Below are 10277 nucleotides of genomic sequence, written 5' to 3' on the forward strand. Positions count from 1 at the left end.
CCCACTTCTCTCCCCTTGGCCTGGGAGCTTCAGGGAGAGGCAGGAAGTGCTGCGGGGCAGCGGGGATTACAGGGTGGGGTGGGCTTGAAGGGGGTCGGTGCACAGTAACCCCTTGGCCCTGGTTTCTAGGTCCAGCGATGGGGACCTCTGCACCCTGCCCCTCCACCTGCCGACGCGGGGACAGCTGTGCCCGGAGCCCCCGTGGCTCCTGTCATCCCATCCACCAGATGCCCAGGGCTCCTCCTGCCACCGCCGCCCTCACCTCCTGCTGTTAAACCTGAACATCACAGCTCTGGGCCCTGGGTTCACCCACAGTGCAGAGCCGAGCACCTCCCCCAGGCCTGCAGTGCCTGCTCCAGCAACTTAAACTTGAACTCAGCGCTGGCCCAGGAGCTGATGGGAAGAACTGCCCAGCCTCCCCCAGCCCCACAGTCCAGTCTGACCCACCTTGGACGCTGCGGTCCTGGGGGCAGCGCAGGCAGTCAGGGGAGACTCCCCTGGCCCTGCTGGGCAGGGAGGGGTCCCTGGAGGGAAGTCCCCCCAGGTTTGTACAAGGGTCTGTCCTGGGGCAGGGGAGGGGCTTTCCCAGGCGTGCAGCACCCAGGGCCCCGGCACAGCTCACAGGGCACCTCCTGCCCCCGCCCTCCAGCACCGCTGGGTTTCCCACTGGGCCAGGCCTGGGTCAGCCCGTCTCTCCCTCCTGGGGTCCCGGAGGCAAAGGGCAGCCAGGAATCCGGGTACCTGGGAACTCCAGAAGCCCAAAGCCGAGGCTCCTGCACAGGGTCCAGGGGCTTCCGAAGACCACAAATGCCAGTCCCTGCCACTCCCAGGAGAAGCGGCCACCCAGTTGCAGCCGCTGGACCTGCAGGCAGACGAGACCCTCAGCCGCACACGGGAGACCAGAGTTGAAGGCGCTCGGGAGGCTGGAGGCGAAGGCCCACAGGCCTCCTGAGTTCTGGGATTTTCCCCTCATCAAACAAACAACGTGTGGATCAGCTTCTATGTGCAAAATGCACCTGGAGGCCGGCCCCAGGTGCTGGGGGCTGCTCAGAACTGGTGGGCGGGGTGACTGCAGAGGGAGGGCCCTGAGCCAGCCCCACAGCCAGGGACCTGGGCCCCCATCCCAGCTGGCTGTCCTGCAACCAGGGACGGGGCTCCCGCAGGCTCAGCCCCCCAGCCCTGTGGGAGCAGGAGCTGAGCCCCCTATCCCCAGGCCCCTCGCAGCCTGCTTGGCCTGGCCCCCTCCACTGATGGGGGAGACCCCAGGACCTCAGCCTCTGCAGGGGCCTTCGGAGGAGGACAGGGCCGTGCTGCTGAGGAGCGTGGAGGGTGCCGGGGAGGCTGGGTCGAGGCTCTGGGTGGGTATGGAGGTAGGACCAGGGCTGATGTGCTTCAGGCCTAGGGGGGAGGGAGACTGATCAGGTGGGACAGGGTGACAGCAGCACTGAGGCCTCAGCAGGAGCAGAGCTGGTGCAGGTCATCGAAGGGCTTGGGTGCCGGCTAAGGGGACAGCATATTTTTCTTATGGGCAGTGGGGAGCCATAGATGGTCCTTGAGTGAGGGGATCACGAGTTGATTCCTGAAGGAGGCTGAGAGCTCCCAGGGACTGCGCCTGTCCAGGTATGGAGAGGGTAAGCAGAAGGGTCCAGTCGTGTGTGGGGACAAGTCCTCCCCGATCTCAGACCCCGAACAAGAGGGCAGGGACGTCCCCCCACACGCTCTCCCTCCATTCCCCGATGTCCACATCAGGGAGGCGATCTTCCGCCAGCCGCCCAGCACCCACCCTGGTGCCTCTCTGGGGGTCCTCCCAGGGAACCCCTGGCAGAAACTCCCCTGGCCTCTGGGGTCCCTGCCCCCTGCCCTCCCTCACACCGTACCCCAGAGCCGGGCCCAGGACTTTTGCCACTTGGGGCAGAGAATTTAGGACTTTTCCTTTTGAGCTGAGACACTGGGCCCTGCCCACCCTGGAACTGTGGGGAACGGCTGGCCGGTGGGCAGGTCACAGGACACCTTGTGTCTCTAGACGGGCAGGGAGGAGTACACGGAGGCCCCGGGCTTTGGGACATCTTCGCCTCACGCCTGTGCGTGGGGTAAATCGGCATCAGGACCTCCTCCCGTGTCCATCCAGCCAGAGCAGCCCCACAGATTCTCTCTCCTGAAGATAATCAGGGCCCAAACAACGTCTTGTCTGCCTGAGCGTGTTCACGTGTCACCCTCAGGAGTGACTGTTTCAATATTTTGCTGAAGCAGAGGCTGCAGAGTCCCCTCTCCAGGCTGCCTCTCGAGCGTGACTCAGGCCTTTGACATCACCAGGAGAGCTGGAGACAGGCCCGGGGACCCAGGAGGGCTCGGTGAGGGGCTGGCTGGTCACCCGGGCCCCGGCGTCCCTGTGCCCCTCACACACTGGGTGCTATCTCGCCAGGGCCTCTGGGCGGGACCCCCAGGGCTGCACGGGAACCTGCCTCAGCCTGAACCTTGGGGTGGCCCTGGATGCCAGACCAGGACATGCATCCTGCCCAGGGCTGTGGCCGTGGCCCCTCGGGGACCCAGGCCCAGCCAACCCCTCCCTGGGTCTCTCTCGACTCCAGCAACTGCGTCCTCCCAGAAACGATTTCCCTGGCCTCTGAGTCTCCGGTGCCGTCCGGGGTATCCAGACGGAGCTGGGGATAGGCGGGGGGCCCCAAGGGGCGGCCTGGCAGCAGCCTGGCTAAAGCTGAATGCTCCCTATTGATCCGCGACAATTATGGGATGGTGAGCCCCATTATGTCACTCGCACACCATTAAAGAGTTTAAAAATATCAACCGATCACCGACGCAGCAGGCCAGAGTTCAGGCAGGACACCGGGCGCTTTGTTAAGAACCCGAGGGCACAGAGAAGTCACCGCCCAGGCCGGGGGATGTGTGAATCTGGCCCTCCGAGGGGCACGCTTGGTCCCCGGGGTGGGGAGGGGCAGACAGACCCTCCCCGGCTTGGGCCCGGCCGAGGGGTGGAGGGGTGTCACCCCTCAAACGCACCCTCACCTCCACTCTGCCACTGACTCGACATCCTCCCTGGCCAGGCTCGGGGCTCCGGGGAAAGGGGTGCAGCTTCCCAGGCCTCCCCGTTGTGTGTGGGAGGGGGTTTCGGGGGAAGCATTTAGAACAAGATGGAGAATTCCAGCCCACCAGCCGGGAGGCTGAGGTACAAGTGACGTCAGAACTGAGACTGGGAGCCGGGGAAGCCGGGTTCCCCTGAGAGGACCCCTGGCCTGCAGGACACGTTGAGGGGATGTCAGGCCGAGGGCACCTGTGGGAAACGGGACCGCACGGCAGGTCCCCAGTTCGCCACACTGCCGCACGGCAGGCAACCCCGGACACCAGCGGGAGGGGTGCAGCCCTGTGGGAAGCCCCGACCCTTGCATGGTAGTGGGGGTCCTGCTCGGCTCCCACCTGCAGCTCCACTCCCAAGGCCTGGCAAGCGTTTCTCCGCCGAGATCAGGAGGGCCTCGTCGTCATAGAAACAGGCCACATTCCCAGAGTGCACCGTGGCCATTTGTGTCCCTCTCTGGCCAGGGCCTGCGGTGGGTGGGGACCCCTGCATCCTCAGGTCTGTTAACTGGGCAAACAGGGTCAGGCCCCTGAGGGCCCCCAGCCCCACCTGTGCGGCTCCCACAGCATGGAAATTGTATCTTGTGGCCCCTGCTCCTCCCAAGCTGGTCTCCCACGACCGCCTTGCCCCGCGCCGGCCACAGCCCCGGCGGACACGCCACACACGAGCCGCTCCGGGCGCAGCACAGGAAACAGCCACAAGCCTGGGAACTGGGGGCCCCGGGGCTGGCGGAGGCCGGAAGGATCCTCCCAGGAGCCTCTGGAGGAAGCCAGACCCTGTCGATGCCCAGGTCGGGCTCCACCGTCAGCGCCTGGGAGGACTGTGTGTTGTTTTAGCCACCAGGTTTGCAGCACGCGGTCAGGACAGCCCCAGGAAGCTAATCCGTTGCCCTGAGCGATGATTATCAGGGAAATCCTTAGAGCAGACGGCTGGCAGCTTATGGCAAATGTGAAATAAATGCAAATGCTGTTATCTCAAGGCAGCCCACCCCGCTTCTGACAAGATGGGCCACGGGCCCGCGGCCCCCACTGCCATCCTATGACTCCTGTCAACCCTCCGGGAAGCGGGTGGCGTCAGAGCCTCTGTCTGGGGTCTGCTGGCCTCAAGTGGCCGGGCCTCTGCAGGCCAGAGTGTGCCGGCAGCTCCTCCAGCCCTGACGTGCCTCATGCCCATGCCAGGGCTGAGCGGTGGCACTTCTGAGACTCTGGCCGTGATCAAGACGTGCCCTGGAGGAGGGCCTCAGGCCTGCCGCAGCAGGGCGGGGGGAACCGCAGCTGCTCGCCTCGAGCCTTGGAGGACCCTTTGCTTGGTCAGGAGCGAGCTCAGCTGTGCCTCGGAGGGCTGCTCAGTGCTCAAGGTGGAGCTGGGGGCAGCAGGAGGGCGTCGGGGAGCTGGGGCAGCCGTGGAATACATCAGGAGGGGGTCCTGGGTGGGCCTGAGGATGAGGGAGAGATGGGTCCTGGGTGGGCCTGAAGATGCCAGAGAGATGGGAGGAGGGAGACGGGATTCTGAGTGGGGGTTGGGAGGGCGTGGCTGACCCTTGCGGGTGGGCTCAGAGCCCAGCCATGGCCCCGCTGGGAGAGAATTTCCTGTCGCCCGGAGTAAGTGCTGTCTGTTAGACCGAGACGCCTGTCCCTTGCCAAGCCGGGGCCCCAGAGCGCCCTTTCCTCTCTTGTGAAGGAAACCAAGATTTATAATAACGCAAAGTGCGTTCGTGCCATGGGAGGGGCCTGCTCCTGCTGGCCGTGTCGGCCGCGTCATCTTGGGCTCATCGTGTGGGCTGTGGACGTGGGGCCATCCCTCACTAGCATCCACACGAGCCGAGCCGGGGCCTCGAGGGAGGGGCCTGACTCTGGCCTTGCTGGGCCCGGGGGCCATGGGGAGACCTCACCTTCCCCCAGTGGCTACCGGGGAGGCCACGCCTGCATCTCTCTCCCCCAGGAAAGGGGGCCCCATTTCCCAGAACCTTCCCTGTACCTCTCGAGGGCCCGAGAGGGGCCAGTGTCAGCACCCGGTCAGCAGCACCCAAAGACCCCCTCGAGGGCCCGAGACGGCCGACGTCAGCCAGGCACCTGGTCAGGGGCACCCAGAGACCCCCTCGAGGGCCCGAGACAGCCGACGTCAGCCAGGCACCTGGTCAGGGGCACCCAGAGACCCCCTCGAGGGGCCAGCGGTCTCAGAGAATCAGCTGGAATCACTGTTGCTGGTGTCTGTGGCGGGTGGGGGTCCCCACCTCAACTCCGTCTTCACACCTGCTCAGGGCCCACAGGCCAAGAGGCTGGGCAGCTGCTCACAGGGCTAGTGCTGTAGCCCGTCCGCAGGCCCTGGCCCTGCCCACCGTCCGCCAGCGCCCACTTGCTCTTCTTCCTGGCCTCCTGGGCCCAGGCCGCGATGGAGCAGAGGCCGCACCTCCAGGACCCGGGCACAGCTCGCCTTCTGCGGAGGCTGCTCCATGCTCAGCAGGCAGGGCTGGCGGAGGTGCCAGGCTGGGCAGAGGGGCCTGGGGACCGTGGGGCCAGGGCTGAGAGCGCCCCTCTCGCTTGCCTCCTCACTGCCCTTTTGGCCTCCAGAGGGCTCAGGACCCATGGCTGGACCTCCCGTGCCTCCCTGGAGGCTCTGCTTCCGGCCCATGTCTCGGTCCTTTTCCCCACCCAGCCTGGGGGAGGCGGAGGCCCACCAGGACTCGTGCCGGGAGGGGCACCCACGCACGGGAGCTGCGTTCACACCTGAGCCCACTTGAGAGGATCTGGCCCAGCAGCCGGGACGGCTGACCCTTACGGATGGGAGCAAGACCAGGCGGGGATGGGAGTGGAGCCTTCATCTTTCCTCCTCCTCTGCTTAGGCTCCAGGCCCCTCAGTCAGCCACGCCTTCCCAGCCCTCCCCTGGGACCCCAGGAGGTGGGGGCACCCCGCTGACCTAAACTCCTGGCCCCCCATAGGTGGCAAGAGCCCGTCTGACCCCTCCTGGTCCCTTCCCGATGGACCCACATGGACCTGTGGAGCCGGGCACATGGCCTGGCCAGCTCTGGGGGTCTGGGCGCAGGTGGAGGAGGCTGTGGGGGGGGGCGCAGGCGGTGGGGTGCCTGGAGGGGGGTGCAGCCGGGTCTACAGCCCTGGCCCGAGGCCCTCCTGACCCTGTAGCACCAGTCCCCGGGGTCTCGGGGACACCCTTCCATGCCTTTGCACCCGGCCCCTCTCCCAGCCTGAAGACCCCTGCTTCCCCGTGCAGCCGCCATGTCCGGCCGTGTCTGGGGCTGCTCCTCCCGGGTCATCTGAGCCGCCCCGGGCTCCCTTCCTCCCTTTCTCTTGGCCTTGGGAACAATCTGACCTGATTCTCAAAAGGAGTCATCAGACTGTGTTCCGCTTGTGTTTTTATTACCAAGGAACGTACGAACGAGGGAAATATTGTCGCTGACACCCCGGCTCTGTCCTGAGCCTCGTGCAGCTGGGACCCCAGGACGCGTTGTCCTCAGGACGTCTGCGGCTGCCGGGAGGATCTGCAGGGACTGGAGGCTGAGCTTCCTGCGAGACCTCGGCCTCGGTGGTCCATCTGGCACCAGGTGGCACCGCCTCCCTGTCCTGTGGTAGGGAGTGGGGGTCTGCCCGGGCACCCAGAAGCTACACTAGGAGGCACGGGGGCTCCCTCCCTGGTGTCCCTCCCTGCTTCCCTCTCTGTCCCTCTCCCGTCCAACCATCTCCCTGGCTCAGGCTCTTGAGGACAAGGCCTCAGGAAGTCCGCAGCCTCCAGCCGACGCTGTGACAGGGACGTCCCCAGCACTCGGGGAGGGGGCTCCCTCCCAGCCCTGACTCAGAGTCAGGGACACCAGGCACAGGGGGCAGCTGTCCTCTCTGAGGGAACCTTCCAGAAGCATCTGTCCAGGGAGGCAGAGATTAGACACTGACCCCATCCGCAGGGTCAGACAGGGCCTCAGGGGAGGGCAGTGGTGCAGGACTGCCGGCTGGGCCTGGGATCTGGTCCCCACCCCTCCCTCCTGGCAGCTCCTGCAGTCAGAGGCTCCTGCTGGCGGAGCCCTTCCCAGTACTCCAGCTTCAATTTCCTCGTCTGTGGGGGCCGATGGTGACCACACGGAGCTGTGGGAGGCCGGGGTGAGGGCAGGGCTTCAGCCGTCCTGGGCCTGGGGGTGCAGGGTGAGGGTGATGCATCACCCAGGCAGGGGAGAGGGGAGGGTGTGGGGGCTCCAGGGCAAGGCCGCCCCTGTGGAAAGAAAGGTGGGGGCGGGGAGGGCCCCCTGGACCATAGGTCATGGGCTGGAGGTCGGGGAGGGCGTCCTGGGGGCTGAGGACCTTGAGCTGGGGAGAGTGGCGGGGGGAGTGAACAGGGGAGGCCGGGGGAGCAGGGCTGGGCGGGGGCGGGGAAGGGGCCAGGCGCAGTGACCTTGCTCCCTCCGGCACCCTCAGGCCGTTTGCTTGCTGGGTGGAGAGGTGGAGACCACAGCACAGCTCCGAAGGCCCCGCTCCATCAGCTAAGTGGCTCCTGGCCACGTCCCGCTCCCGGGAGGACCTCTGGGGCCTGGGAGCCTGGCGGCCGACTTTCTTTGCATCTATTTTCGGGGCTCTTTGGTCTAAGTGCTGGGTGGAGCCCGGCCCCTCCAGGTCCATTTCCAGGCTGGCACTGGCAGTGAGCACGTGAGAGCCTGGCCAGGCTCTCCGCCTGCCGCCCACAGACCTGGCGTCCCCTCCGATACACTGGGGTTGCCCTCGGGCCTGCTGAGCACGGGGAGTGCCCAGTTGTTGGGAGCGTGGGCCCCTTTCCCACTGTTTCCTCACAGCCTCCAGCAGGAAAGGGGGCTGTTCCCGGGGCGGCCTCCCCACCTGGGCGCTGCCGGGATTCCAGCTGCTCACCCCCGCTGGGGGCCATCCTGGGCCTGCGGGCAGCTAAGCGACATCCCTGACTTCTACCCACCAGGTACCAGGAGTGCCTCTTCCCCCACCCCCCGTCGTGACCACTGAGATCCTCTGCAGACACCCCCACATGTCCCTTGTGGGGGCAGAGTCACCCCCGGTTGGCAGTCACTGTTGTAGGGAGAAGGACAAGGTGCGGGGGCCCCCTGCGGCTTGGGAAGCCACGAGAAGGTGCTTGTGGGGACCCCATGTGGGGGTGTGATTGGGGCGTAGGGTCCCCCTGCCTGGTCACACTGCGCATGGGACGACAGTTTTTCCTTTTTTTTTTTTTTGAGACAGAGTCTCCCTCTGTCGCCCAGGCTGGAGTGCAGTTGCGCGACCTCAGCTTACTGCAGCCTTGACCTCCTGGGCTCAAACTATTCTCCCGCCTCAGCCTCCCGAGTAGCTGGGACCCGGACGTGCACCACCACGGCAGGCTAAAGTTTTTAATTTTAGAAATTTTCTGTAGAGATGGGGTCTCCCTATGTTGCCCAGGCAGGTTTCTAATTCCTGGGCTCAAACCGTCCTCTGCCCTCGGCCTCCCACTCTCTTGCCCAGCCATGTGCCTTGGTACAACCCAGCCCTGTTGGGCGTCAGGCCCCCCAACACCCCAAGAGAAGGACTCCTTATCTCGGTCCCCCAGGGATCCCGACTCCACCCCAGCCTGTGGGGCAGTGTGGGTCTCCTCCAGGGTTCCGCTGAGCAAGCCTCAGATGGCCCTAGAACAAGAGGCTGGTGGCAGGAGGACAGAAGCCACAGGGGCTCAGTGCTGCCCACAGCCTGCGATGTGGCGTGGGTCTCCCGGCTTGAGGTCCAGGCACAGAGGGCAGGTATCTGTTAGCAGTCACACACCGTGTGCAGGGGGCAGGGCTCGCCCAGGTACTGGCTCCAGGGCAGCTCTGTGTCCTTGACCGGTGGCCTCCCAGGGGCAGGACCAGGGAGGGGCATGGGGCGGGTGGGGGTGTGACAGTCGGGTGGGAGAACACGCACTCTCTCGGTCCTCGGTGCCTGCTCTGCAAACCACCCCCCAGGCCTTATCTCGCGGCAGCAGCTGATGGGCTCTGCCTGCCCGGAGCATCTTCAGAAGCCAGACTGGAGCCTCTTAACCCCAGACGCACTAGAGCTCGAAGGCGGCCCCTCCCTGGCACCTTCGCCAACACGGCCCACAGGTGCCCCGGCCACCCACACGCCAGGGAGTGCCAGAGAACAGAGACCAGGGCATGTAGCCACACCCAGAGGCCAGCCAGGAGGGGCTGGGGGAGGAAGCGTCCATCCTCACCCTCCAGCACTCCAGGGCCTGGTGCCCCCTCAGCAGACCCCAGGACTCTGGCCTTGAGGGTGCAGCTGAGGCCCCCCGAGGTCATGCTGCTTGGAGCAGGTGAGACGGAGGCCGACAGAAACCCACCCTGTACCTGGGACCTCCGTGGGGCTCCACAGGGGGCTGGAGTCCCTGCTTCTCCCCGATTGCTCCCTCAGCTCCGCCAGCAAGACAGACAGGGTGATGGGCACCCCGTCCTGGGATCCTGGAGGCTGTGCCATTGGCTCTGCCTGATGACGGGGTGTGGGGTGGGCAGGACAGTGGTGCTGGGACCTGTCTGTCTCTGTTCCCATCAGAAACCACATTCCATGCGTGGTGGGTGGCTGGCCTGAGGTCCCGGGTGTGCAGCGGAGGTGGACCAGAGGTGGACACAGACCCACGGGCTGCCACAGCCCACCCAGGGTCCCTGGGGGCCATCCACAGCTGGTAAAGCCGAGGTGTGGGCGGACCCCAGGAAGCAGCCCCCACCCCTGCCCTCAATGGCTCAGTCGTGGGCAGAGCTAACAGGCCCAGCGGGGCTGGGAGGGTGGGGACCCCCGATTCACCGGGATGTGTCGTCCACAGGGAGAGGCGGGCGGAGCTGTGTGTGAAAATGTGAGTAAAGTACATAAATTAGTATCACAAGAATCCGGACGGACAGGGGATGCAGGACTGAACTTGGAGGAGGCTCATCAGGGAGGTCGGGGCTCCCCTCCGGGAACAGGATCTCGCCCTCGCCTGGCCCGTGGGACACGCCTCCCCTCGCTAGCCAGCAGCTACTGGGCTCTGACGCTCACTTTGGCCTTCGCCCCCCAGGGGAAGGGGTGCTGGGGGCCCTGTGTCCGGAGGGCTGGTGAGTGGGGTGAGGCTGGTGGAGTGCGGTAACGGTGGTAGAGTAGGGGTGGGGGTGGTGAGTGGAGTGGGGGTGGTAGAGTAGGGGTGAGGGTTGTGAGTGGGCTGAAGGTGGTAAGTAGGGGTGAGGGTGGTGAG

Source organism: Theropithecus gelada, chromosome 20 (genome assembly GCF_003255815.1).
Source record: "Theropithecus gelada isolate Dixy chromosome 20, Tgel_1.0, whole genome shotgun sequence".
Lineage (NCBI taxonomy): Eukaryota > Metazoa > Chordata > Mammalia > Primates > Cercopithecidae > Theropithecus > Theropithecus gelada.